Source organism: Cavia porcellus, unplaced genomic scaffold, assembly GCF_034190915.1.
Source record: "Cavia porcellus strain 051 isolate PalLab524CR breed Dunkin Hartley unplaced genomic scaffold, mCavPor4.1 scaffold_27, whole genome shotgun sequence".
Lineage (NCBI taxonomy): Eukaryota > Metazoa > Chordata > Mammalia > Rodentia > Caviidae > Cavia > Cavia porcellus.
The window spans coordinates 33,545,682-33,558,412 of NW_026947510.1; the positions used below are offsets into that span (position 1 = coordinate 33,545,682).

Genomic DNA, 12,731 nt, shown 5'->3' on the forward strand with positions numbered 1-12,731 from the left:
GTCCTCTGCTTTTATTAAAAATGTGGGAAACAAATTCAGTGATTTTGGGAGCTGGAAATGAGGGCCAGGGCACCCTGCAGCCTGAGCGTGTGCTCTGCAGGGGCTGCACCAGGGTGTTCACTTCGTTTCCTCTTCCGGCCAGCCTCAGTGCAGCCAGGGCCTGACCCTGGGAGAGCCAGCGTGGCATGGACCCCCCCTTAGAGGACAGAGCAAGTCAGGATGCTCACACACATACCAAAGTCACAGCATTTGCGGGTAGCCAAAAGGAAACAACAAATCCAGCAGAACTGTGCATGCCTATAATTGTAACACTTGGGAGGCTGAGGCAAGAGGGTTGAGTTTGACCCCAGCCTGGGCTACTCTGAATTAGGGAGATTCTGTTTCAAAATAAAATATTAAGGGAAAAGGGAAAGGGCCAGGAATATAGCTCAGTGGTACAGCTGAGCCTAGGAAGAGCGAGATTGTGGGTTTGATTCCTGGTACCAAAAAGAAAACAAGAAGAAATGGGAAACCGAAAAATTGGGCATAAAGACTGGGGGCTTAATTCAGTGGCACAAGTGCCTGCTTGGCAAGTGCAAGGCTGAGTTTGATCCTTGGCTCCAAAACAAACAAACAAACAAAGAAACAAACATTGGGCATAAAGAACATACAATTGGAAATTTGTGCCAGACATATTGGCCCATGCCTGTCACTTCTGCACTCCGGAGGCTGAGGCAGGCGAATTCCTCTGAGTTCAAAGCCAGTCTGGACTACATAGCAAGACTGTCTCAAAAACAAAAGCAAAAGACCCCCCCCCCAAAAAAAAACAAAAAACCTCAAAGAAGTACATCTGCTAGGCCGTGCACCCCACAGAAGATTGAAAACAGATTTGTCCGAATATTATGTAGCCTTGGCCACCACTCAGCAAACAGGAGGGAGGTGAAAAACGCTTCCGGACGAATTTTGCTGTGGAAAGCACTTTAGAGTCTGCAACCGTGGCAGCCCTGCTGAGCGCAGTATGGAAGAGGCCACTGACTGCTGTCCCTCGCGGCGGCGCTGCAGTGACAGCCTCGGCGCCACACTGCCCCCTCGCGGCTGCTGCGATGAAGTGCGCTGCGCTCTCTGGCTCCGCCGGAGCACGGACCCCGCGCACCCAGGGGCTTTGGTCTAGAGGTCGAGGGCAGCCTGGACTATGTAGCAAGCCCCCGTCTTTGAAAACAAAAGCAAAAGAAGAAAAAGATTGCAGGAGAGCTTTGCTGCTATTGGCTCACCACCTCCCTGAAAGGTCACCCGGCGGCCAAAGGAAGGAGCAGGAAGGGGAAGCTGCTCCTCAGGAGGCGCCGCCTCCCTGCTGATCTGGCCTTAGAGGAGAAGCCTGGATCCCAGGAGTGGACTCCGGCCCGGCTGGGAGGCGGAGCTGTCCAAGTGCTGCCCACAGCCCCCGCCACCAGTGACAGTGACCCTGAAACGCGTGCCCTGCCTGGCTGACATCTGCTGCGGGTGGGGGGCGGCCATTCAGCCGAGCAGGTGGGGGCGGCGGTGGAGAAGGAATGAGGGGCTCCTGCTCTTCTAAATCCACCTGGTCCAAGCGCAGTAATCTTTTTCCTCCCCTGCTACTGGAGACCGAGCCTAGGGACTTTTCTGCAAGACCCCAGAGATCTCGGCTGGGTTCCAGCCTTGTGGCCACATAGTGACTGACTCTGTGCGTCGCCTGTGTGAGACAGAGATGGGTGAGTTGCTTTATTTTTCTTCTGGGGAAGGCCACTGACTTTACTAATCTAAAAACTTGACAAGAACCCAGGCGTGGTAGTGCCCACTTGTTATCTAGCTACTTGGGAGACCAAGACAGGAGGGTTGCAGGTTCTAGCACAGCTTGGCAGCTTGGCAGTTTAGCAGCTTAGCCAGACCTTGTCTCAAAAAAACCAAAAACTTATCAAGAGCAGTGACTATTCCATCAAGAAAGGAGCCAGATGACATCACACAGACAGAGGTGAAAGTCACTTGCTCTCCAAGCCACAACAGCAGCCCGCACTCTGACTGTTGTTACATAACATGAATCAGGATGAAGGCTCTGGCTTCCTTAGCACCAGACCCTGGCTGAGGGCCTCTTCCTCTCGATACTCACCTACAACCTCGCTGACGCCAGCGTTCCTCATTTTGGTCTCCTGGGCAGTAGCACAGAATCTCAGAGCTGACCTAGCTTCATTTATCTTAAAGCTGGCTCCTCATCTTCATCGTGAGAATAAAAGCACTTGACTCCAAAATGTCATAAACTCAGTGTGACAGCACACACCTGAGGCCCAAGTGCTCCAGAGGCTGAGGCAGGAGAATCCAAAGTTCAAGGCCAGCCTGGGCTGCAAGTGAGACCACCACCTCCCTCTACAAAAGAAATGTCCCAGACTCCGGAATCTCATGTCTTCTGGGTGTGCTTTTGTGCCTGTTACACAAAACTTAATATTCCCACAGCTTAATATTCCACTTGGTACACAGCTAATGCTTGATTGCTTTTTAAATTTGGAGCATTTGATGCAATAAAGGTAAAAAATAATATCAGACAGTGATAACTGTGTCAATGGACATAGAAGCCAACAACAAGGAGTTATGAATATAACCTGCAAAGCCTCTTAATTTGTTCCAGAAAACAGCACCAAATTAGATGGATGACTCTTAACACTGAAGAACTTGGAAGGCAAATAGCTTTATTAAGATGGTGGACTGATGGAAATCTCTGTTCCAAATCATCAGCCCTGTCTTGGGGTTAATAAAACACTTACATGTGTTGTTAACAGGAAGTACAAAAAGACTAGCAGGAAGTACTCAGAAGGCTGATAAGAGAACTTTCTTTAGTTGGTTATATATTGTCTTGTCATATGTTGCTAGGCAGATTTGGTTCAGGCAAGATAATTGGGGGCTTTCCATCCTGTAGTAGAATGGTCAAGTCTAGGGTGAGTGGGAGGAATCAGTCACTGTCTTAGACTGAACTGAGCTGTCTCTGGATGATAGCTCTCTGAAACCTTGGAATGGGTTAGCGTAACAAGGTGCACTTTGGTCTGAGATATACTTGTATGGTGCAGCTGGCTTTGAAATGCCAAGCCTAGCTGAATTTTACTACTCACTCTCTAATTACGGAAATAGGCTGAGCCTGCCTTTTTTCAACTTTGAATATAGTGGCAGGCTTATACACTTTAAATGTTTTAAAATTTTTTACATTCACATGTCCTTTACAATCCCATAACCAGATGTCCATGTCTAATGGGTGAGATCCTTAATGGAATACTTTATAGGATTACAGGCTCCCTGTAGGCAACTTAGATCAGATGGGAACTGAGTTAGAAGGCTACTTGGGGACCCTTCATAGTCTATGGCACAGTTACACCTGGAGCAGAACGAGGAATTACATTGCATTTACAATAATCACTTTCTTGACACAATTCAGGGCAGACATATTTGTTATTGGTATAACATTCTCATTCCTATTTCTTTTTGTATTTTTGAGACAAGATCTCTATGCAGTTCAGGCAGACCTTGAACTCACTTTGTAGTCCAGGCTGGTCTTGAACTCACAGCAATCCTCCTGCCTCAGCCTCCTGAGTGCTGGGCTTATAGATGTGAGACACCACGCCCAGCCTTCTCTTCCCATTTTATAACTCCCCCCCATGAAGTAAGTATTCAAACCTGGGATTGCATCAAAATAAAGATATACTCTATATTGAGAGGAGTTGAGACTCACTATAGGGTCAGTGCCATAAAGCTGATATGAAATTCCCAGTGGCCTGAGATTGCTTGGCAAGCCTGGGCACCAAGCAGCCTAAACAGGGACAAGCACAGAATAAAAGTGACAATCTTAGGAAAGGAAGTTTAGATACTCAATCAAAGAATCACAACAAGGTAGAAGAGAATGAAAATGACTTTTGGGGGGAACTTCCCAGTCATCTGGGTGTGATAGCTCGGACCCCTGGAATAAAACCCAAGGAAGCAAGAAATTGAAATTTGGGGAGCAAAGGCTTTATTTTAGGCCAGGCCTGGTGACCCAGCCTCCGGTAGCCAATTTGGAGACTGTGCACCTGATAGCCAAATGTCAGGGCTTTTATCTTGTAAAACTGCAAACAGCTACTGGTCTCACAATGCAAGGAGGGGGCCTGGGGCACACTGCAGGACAGGAACACGGTGATTACATTGGGAAGAGCAAAGTTCAGATAAGGGTTGGGCTAACAGGCAAGTCTCCCTGCATACAAGCAAGTTTAGATTGGGCAAACATCTTTTTTTCCCTCAGCAGAGAATAGAGAAGTTTAGCAGTAATTAACAACCCCTGTTAGCTTATTTTAGCACCACATCTGTTATTTGTAGAGGGCAACAATGGCTAACATATCAATTAGGTAAGATTTTACAATTTTTACAGAGGAGAGCATTTCTTAAAGAACAGCCCATTTTATTACAGATAGCCGGATGAGGGGTAGGGGAGGGGGTTACAGGAAACTGATACCTAAGGCTTTTACAGCTTTCTCAGGAAATTGAAACTTAACCTAGAAAGATAGGAAGGGGAGTGGCTGAGCGGCGCATACAAAACAGAAATGAGGCACAATGGTTAAAACTAGGTTACAACACTGGGGATACAGACTGTAATCCTAAGGCAAATCGTGAGACTATCGGGAGGTAGGATATTAGAAACCAAATTGGGTAACAAAATATTAATTATTCAGGAAAGGTGCTCCAGGGTACTGAGTTTGTTCGGCTTCAGCTGTGCATAGACCTGTCACCATCTAGAGTGACAAGAGCAGGGCTTTCTGTGTGTTGTCTCCTCAGAGTTGTCTTTAGGGGGGCTGATTCATCTGTGGAGACTTTTCAACAGTCATCTGCATGAGTTTTCTTGATCTGAGAGTGATGAGTATGGTCTAAAGTTGCATCCATTTACCTATAAAAGTCTCCAATTTATCCTTCTTTATAGTTGAGTAGTGCTCCATAGTATAAAAATACCACGTCTTCTTTTTTTAAAGACAGGGTCTTGCTATGTAGTTCTGGCTAACTGGTCTCAAATTTGTAATGATCCTCCTGCCTCAGTCTCTCAAGTGCTGGGAATATGGCATGAGCCACCATGCCTGGCTAATACCAAAGCTTTTTTAACCATTCCTCAGTCAATGGACATTTAAACTGTTTCCAAAATCTAGCTATTAAAAATCGTGCTGCTATAAACATGGGTGTACATATATCACTGTGGTATGATTTTTTAATTCTTTTGGGTTGATACCCAGAAGGGGAATAGCTGGGTTGAGTAGAACATCTAGCCCTAGTTTTTTGAGGAATCTCCACGCTGATGTCCACAATGGTTGCACCAGTCTACTTCCCTACCAACAGTGGAGAAGGGTTCCTTTTTCCCCACAGCCCCTCCAGCATTTGTTATTGCTTGATTTCTTGATAATAACCATTCTTTCTAGGGAAGGTGGAATCTCAGCATTGTTTTAATTTGCACTTCCCCAATGATTAGTGATGCTGGGAAATTTTTCATGTATTTATTTACTGCTCATATTTCTTTATCCGAGAAGTGGGTATTTATCTCAGGTGTCCATTTTTTGACTGAGTCTTTAAATTTTGGAGGACTGATTTTTTTGAGTTCTTTATATGTTCTCAATAGCAATTCTTTGTCTGAAGGACAGCTGGCAAACATTTTCTCCCACACTGTGGGTTGTCTCTTCACTCTGTTGGTGGTTTCTTGGGTTGTGCAGAAGTTTTTCAATAGGATAAGATCCCAGTTGTTGATTCTTTGAAATAGTACCTGTGCAATCTAGGTTTTGTTTATAAAGACTTGGCCTACACCAATGTCTTCAAGAGTTTTAATTTCTCTATCTTCCAGCATACTTAATGTTTCTGTCTTAATAAACTAAGATCTTAGGACAGGGGCTATAGCTCTAGAGGCCAGGGGTATAACCCAGTGCACAGTGCCTACCTGGCAAGCACAAAGTTATGAGGTCAATCCCTGCCACCAAAAAAAAATCTTCAATCAATTCCAAGTTTAGCTTAGTGCATGATGAAAGATATGGGTTCAGTCCAAGTTTAGCTTAGTGCATGATGAAAGATATGGGTTCAGTTTTAATCTTTGGCATGTTATAGAGCCGGTTTTTCCAGCACTGTCTATTAAAAAGGCTATCTTTTTTCCAGTGAACGCATTTGGCACCTTTGTCAAAGATAAGGTGGCTTAATGTGTCTGGAGTTGTTTTCTGCTTCCTCTAATCTGTTTCACTGATTTTTGAATCTTTTAAATACCTTTTTTCCAGAACCAGTTTTTACCACAGTAACTTCATAGTGTAATTTCAAGTCAGGGATTTTGATGACCCCAGTCTTGTCTTTGTTGCCCAGGATTGCCTTTGCAATTAGAGGTCTCTTCTGATTCCAGATGAATTTTAGGATTGTTTTTCTCGAATTTTGTATTGGTATTGCATTGAATCTGCATAACAGTTTTGGGATTATGACCATTTTCACTATATTGGTTCTTTCTGCCAAAGAGCATGGGATATCCTGCCATTTTCTAATATCCTCTTCAATCTCCTTTTCAGAGTACTGTAGTTTTCAATGTAGAGTTCTCTTACATCCTTTGATAGATTGATTCCTAGGTATTTCATTTTTTTTAGATGTAAAAGGTGTTGTTTCCTGATTTCTGTCTTAATGAGTTTGTTATTTGTGTACAGGAATTCAATTGATTTTTGAGTGTTGACTTTTTTTTTTGTCTTTTTGAGACAGAGTCTCACTATGCAGCTCAGGCTGACCTTGAGCTCACTTTGTAGCCCAGGCTGGTCTTGAACCTGCAACGATCCTCCTGCCTCAGCCTCCTGAGTACTGGGATTACAGGCATGAGCCACCACGTCTGGCTTGTGTGTTGACTTTGTAACTAGATGTTATTGAATTTTCTTTTTAAATCTAGTAGTCTTTCGGTGAAGTTTTTGGGATCTTCTATGTAGAATACCATGTCATCTGCAAACAGCAATAGCTTGTCTTCTTTTCATATTTTTTTGGTCTTTTTGAGACAGAGTCTCACTATGCAGTTTAGGCTGGTGTTGAGCTCACTTGTAGCCCAGGCTGATCTCAAATTTGCAACAATCCTCCTGCCTCAGCCTCCAGAGTGCTGGGATTTCAGGCATGCACCACTATGCCTGGCTTCTTTTCCTATTTTTATTCCTTTTATTTCTTTCTCTTGTCTAACTGCTCCAGCTAAAGTTTCCAGGACTATGTTGGCTAATAGTGGAGATAGTAGGCATCCTTGTTTTATTTTTAATTTTAGAGAGATAGTTTTGAGTTTTTGTCCATTTAGTATGATGTTGGATGTTGGTTTGTCATAGAAGGCTTTTATCAGCTTGAGATAAAGACCATCTATTCCAATTTTCTGTAGAGTTTTTATCATGAATGGGTGCTAGACTTTGTTAAAAGCTTTCTCTGCATGTATTGAGATGATCATATGATTTTTGACCTTGGTTCTGTTAATATGGTGTGTTACATTTATGGATTTATGTATGTTGAACCATCCTTGCATCCCTGGGGGAATCCCACTTGATCATGACATATAATCTTCTTGACAATTTGCTGCAGTCTGCCAGTATCGTATTAAGGACTTTTGCATCAATGTTCATTAGGGAGATTGGCCTGTAATTCTCTTTCTTGGTTGAGTCTTTCTCTGATTTTGGTATCAGGGTATTTCTTGCTTCCAGGAATGAATTTGGAAGCATTGCTTCCCTTTCAATTTCATTAAAGACTTTGAGAAGTAGTGGTGGTAGGTCTTCTCTAAATTTCTTGTAGAATTCAGCAGTGATTCCATAAGGGCCTACTTTTCTTGGTTGGTGGGTTTTTTATTACATCTTCAATTTTGTTGACAGACATTTAGGAATTTTATTTATTTAGGAATTTTTATCTTCTTAACCCAGCTTTGGTAATTCATATGTTATCTAGGAATCTGTCTATTTCTTCTATAGTTTTCCATCTTATTAGAATACAAGTTTTCAAGTAGGTATAGATGATCTTCTGGATTTCTGCAGGTTTTGTTGTGAATTCACCCTTTCTGTTCCTAGTTGTATGGATTTGAGTCTTTCCTTTTTCTGATAATGTTGGCTAGGGTTTGTCAATTTTATTAAATCTTAAACCAAAGTTTAACTCACTGAGTTTTTGCATTGTTTTTTAGTCCCCACTGTGCTAATTTCTGCTCTGATCTTTATAATTTCCTCCCTCATATGAGGTTTGGATTAGCCTGCTCTTCTTTTTCTGGAAGTTTGAGGTTCAGCATTACGTTGTCTATGCACAGTTGTCCTGTTTCCCTGATATGTGCATTTACTGCTATTAATTTCCTTCTTAAGACTGCTTTCATTAGCTAGGCACCTGTAATTCCAGCATTTAGGAAGGTGAGGCAGGAGGATTGTTACAAGAATGAGGCCAGCCTGGACTACAAAGTGAGCTCAAGGCCCACCTTAACTGCATGGTAAGAAATTCTCTCAAAAAGACAAACAACAACAACAACAACAACCTAAAAAAACCTGCCTTCATTGTGTCCCACAAGTTCCAGTATGCTGTATTGTCATTATCATTCATTGTAAAAACTGTCTAATTTCTTAATTTCATTTTTCACTGATTGGTTGTTTGATAGGGTGATATTTAATTTTCATGTGTTTATGAAGTTTTTGTGTTTTCCTTTAACCAAGGATTTCCAATTTCACTGTACTTTAATATGATAGGATACATGAGATAATTTCAATTTCTTTGCATTTACTTAAGCCTGTTCTATGAGCCAGTATATAGTCTATTTTGGTGAATGTCCTTTGTGTAGCTGAGAACAACGTGTATTCTGATGTTGTGGGGTAGAGCACTCTATGGACATCTACTGAGTCCATTTGTTTAAAAGTTTGATTTAGTTCCAATATTTCATTATTGATTTATTTTTCCAGTTGATCTGTCTTTTTGTGACAGTGGGGTACTGAGGTCTCCCAATATAATTGTTAGGGCTTATTTGATTTTTCGTGTCTGTTAGTAATCATTTTATATAGTTGGGTGCACTGGTATTTGTTGCATATATATTTATGGTTGTTATCACTTCTTCTTGGATTGTTCCCTTTATGAGGATGTAGTTACCTTCTTTAAATGTCTTAATCAGTCTTAATTTGAAATTCACTTTGTCTGCAAATAGAATAGCTATCCCTGATTTTTTTCTGGATTCCTGTTGTATGGGTTATTGTTTTCCATTCATTGACTTTCAGTCAGAGAATTTCTTTTTTAATTAAATGTATTTCTTATATGCAGCATATTGTTAGATTTTGCTTCTTCACCCATTCTATCAATCTGTGTTTTTTGATTGGTCAATTGAGACCATTAACATTGATGGTTATAACTGATTATGTATTGACTTATCATTGTCATATCATCCCCCCTTTTTTACTCCTGTCTCTAGTTGTTTGCATTCCCTGGTAGATTCTTTCTGTTGCAGTTCATGGAGCTGTAGTTCTTATTATCTCTTTCTAGAATGTCCTTCAGAACATTTTGGAGTGCTGGTTTGGTGGTCATAAATTTTCACAGATGTTCTTTATCATGGAAGTATCTTATTTCTCCATCAGTGTTAAAAGATAGTTTTTCAGGGTACATAATGTTGTACCCCAAAAATGAGCCCCCAAAATGTTGTCCAAAAAATGGGGCAAGACGTCTTTTTTAAAGAAAAAGGAGCTCTTTTATTTATCCAGTGACACAGTGCAGTTGGAATTTTCAAAACTGTGTAGCTGGGTTAAAATTTTGAAAGACTTTTATAGAAAGAACAATTAAGAAGACCTTTGTTTCCCTTTTCTTGAGGACAGAGAAGATTTCCAGGAATTTACAGTCCTTTGTCAGCTAATTTCAGCATTTAATTTTTAGATAACTTCTGTCCTTTGCAGAGGGGAATAATGGTTAACATATCAATCAGGTCACCCAGGAAGATGGCACATACAGAACAGTATGACAGTGCTACAGTTACTTTACAACAATGTGGTCTGTGCCCCTGGGTGTCCTGTTATAGAGAATAGTAGCATTTGCAAAGGGAATTAACAGGTAATTTGGTCATATAACTTGGCATTGGCAAACATAGCACAGGATGACGAAGTTCTTTTAGTTAGCGTAGAGCACATAAATCTTGCTTGAAAATTGTTTCTCTTTAGAACTTGGAGTACTTTACTCCAAGCTCTCCTTTACTTGAGATTTTGTGCTGAGAACTCAGCTGTGATTCAGATGGGCTTTCCTTTATAGGTAATTTGTTTCTTTTCTCTAAGAGCTTTTAGGATTCTATTCTTGTGTTGAATATCTGGATTCTAGACCCTGGCATGCCTGGCTGTAGATCTTTTTTTGATCATTGCTAATTGGAGTTCTATGTGCCTCATTTATCTATAATTCAAGTTCTTTTTCTCTACCAGAATGTTTTTCTGTCATGATGTCTGTGAACATTTTTTAATGTCATTTGTAGTAGTTCCTGCTTTTTTATTGACTCCAATCAATCTTAAGTTACTCTTCTTTGTCTTATCTAGAAGCTGCTGGATTGATTTCTCATGGTCCCTGCTATTTTTGAGAAATCTTTCTTTTCCTGGTCGCTAACTACAAGCCTGTCTTCAATATCTGAGATCCTGCCTTCACACTGTCCTAATCTGCTTCTAATACTTTCTTTCTTTCTTTCTTTTTTTTTATCCATACTGGGGATCGAACTCACAACCTCCTGCTTGCAAGGCAGGTGCTTATGCCACTGAGATAAATCCCCAGCCCCCTCTAATACTTTCAGTAGAGTTTTTATTCTCCTGTCTGATTGAATCTGCTTTATGGATTCCATTTCTTTCCTATGTTGAGCTTCCATGATTTGCTTGAGCTCATCTGTTTGTTTGTTTGTTTTGGTCTGTGTCTGCTTTAACATTGCTAAGCATGGTGTGTATTTTGGTAATCTCTGTAGTTATCTGAAAGATTATTTCTGATTTCATTTTTTGCTGAGCCTTATTCAATTTTTTGTTGTTTCTACTTCAGAGAGGACTGGTGGGGACTTTCAGATTGTCCCACATCATTGCCCCCTGGGTTTGCTTTTGGTGAACTGGATATCTAGGGTTGCATTTTGCTTTAATGTCTTTTCATTTCCTTTTCTCTTTTTTTAAAGTTTAATTCCTGGGGTATGCTTGTAAATTGCTTATGATGGGTTAATTTAGTGCTCGCATTTAGTACCCTTAAGTGATGACTGCTTCTCTGGGGAATCTTCCAGGTGTAGCTGGGTTTTGGATTTTGAGTCTGTTGGAAGATCTCACCTCTTCAGTTTGTTGGAGATGAGTTGTTGCTCACTTGGCCTAGTCCCTGTTCTTTGGCATTTCTGTGACCCTTAGTCAATCTCAATCATGGAATACTGGGACCAGCAGCTGTTTAGTAAATTATGTCAATTTTGGGTATAGTGGTACCAAGAGCATCAAACACAGCTTAGAGAATGGCAGTGCCTTCATATCCTGTAATCCATCACACCTCCATAGATTGATGGGTGTGTTGAGGAAGACTTCAGGTGAGAAACGTCCAAAATGGCCTTCTGCCCTCCAAGTCAACAATTTAACACTTATACTGGGGTGAGAAAGGCTGCTCACCCCCTGTAGGTCTGTTGTTGTTGTATCCAGGGGCCATGCCAGAGGCCAACGGTGTTGGGCACTGAAACCCACACCTGTGTCTAAAAGCCCTTTGAATGCTTTTCCTTCACTAATCCATTCCATCTTGGGGCAATCCCATTTAGCCTGTTGAACCCAATAAGCCTACAAAGACCAGATACCATTGATCTGTTTCCTTATTTATAAATTTTCCAATCTTTTCAAAGGAAGAATGACCAATTGAGCAATGTGAGCCTCTGGAGTGACTTGAAAAGTGTTTTGAATGACTTTGATTTCCCCTGCACACTCAGCACGGGTGACACCAGGCAACCCCTGGAGACCTTTTAAAGTGAGACTGCTGTGGCCTAGCAGGAGTCCACTGCTCTCTGAGGTCAAGGTCCACAGACTCCAGTGTGAATAGCCTGGGGTCCCATTTCAGGAGTTAGTACAAACCTGGAGGGACTGAGGTTCAAGCCTCTACCGTCTTTGCTGCTTTCCAGAGGTCAGAAACGTGCTTGACGGTGGAAGGTGGGGCTGGTGAGGAATCAGGGAAAGCACTGTGAGTCCTGCTGTGTGGCAGGGCCGCAGCAGGCCCCACTGGGAGTTTCCCAGCTGGGTCTGTCTTCCACATCAGTTTTGGATCTATACTCATTTGCTCCATGTTTACCTCGTCTACACTTTGTACAGATTCTACTAGAAGGTTTTGTTGAAGAGACAAATAATAACTTTGTTGCTCTTACCAGGCAGCAGAGCAATTTTGGCAAAATTTCCCGACATGTAGAACTGAAACAAGTAAAGTCCTGCTTTCTTTTGCTCTAGGCTGTGGGTGAGTAGCCTGAGAGACAGCTGCTGCCAAGGAAACCCCGCTTCACATACGAGGGGCCCAATCAATGTCTGCACAAATTTCGACCATCTCAGACAGTGCAGCCTTTTTTGTGGGCTCCTCAGGCCTCTTTAGGCGATTTATTTGCATTTTCAAAGGCCAGTTGTTGAACAGTTAGTTTGTTAGCCTCTGAATTGTTGACAATCCTCTTGCTGGCCTACAATAGGTGTGTGGCAAAATCCTGAAAAGGTTCATCAGGACTTTGGTGGATGGAGATCAGATCAAGGTTACCCTCTGAAGGAAGTTCCCGCCAAGCCCTTATGGAAGGTAGTTTA

The 12,731-nt window shown here is 41.9% G+C and overlaps 1 long non-coding RNA gene across 1 annotated transcript in view; it reads left to right on the top strand.

Moving 5' to 3' along the window:
- Positions 1–864: 864 nt before the first annotated feature.
- Positions 865–12,731, top strand: part of LOC101787842 (uncharacterized) — a 133,315-nt gene continuing 121,448 nt past the window's right edge. The window contains exons 1-2 of the long non-coding RNA XR_010043848.1: positions 865–1,709; positions 12,623–12,723. This is a non-coding gene — a long non-coding RNA (uncharacterized LOC101787842). The remainder of the gene's footprint in view (positions 1,710–12,622; positions 12,724–12,731) is intronic.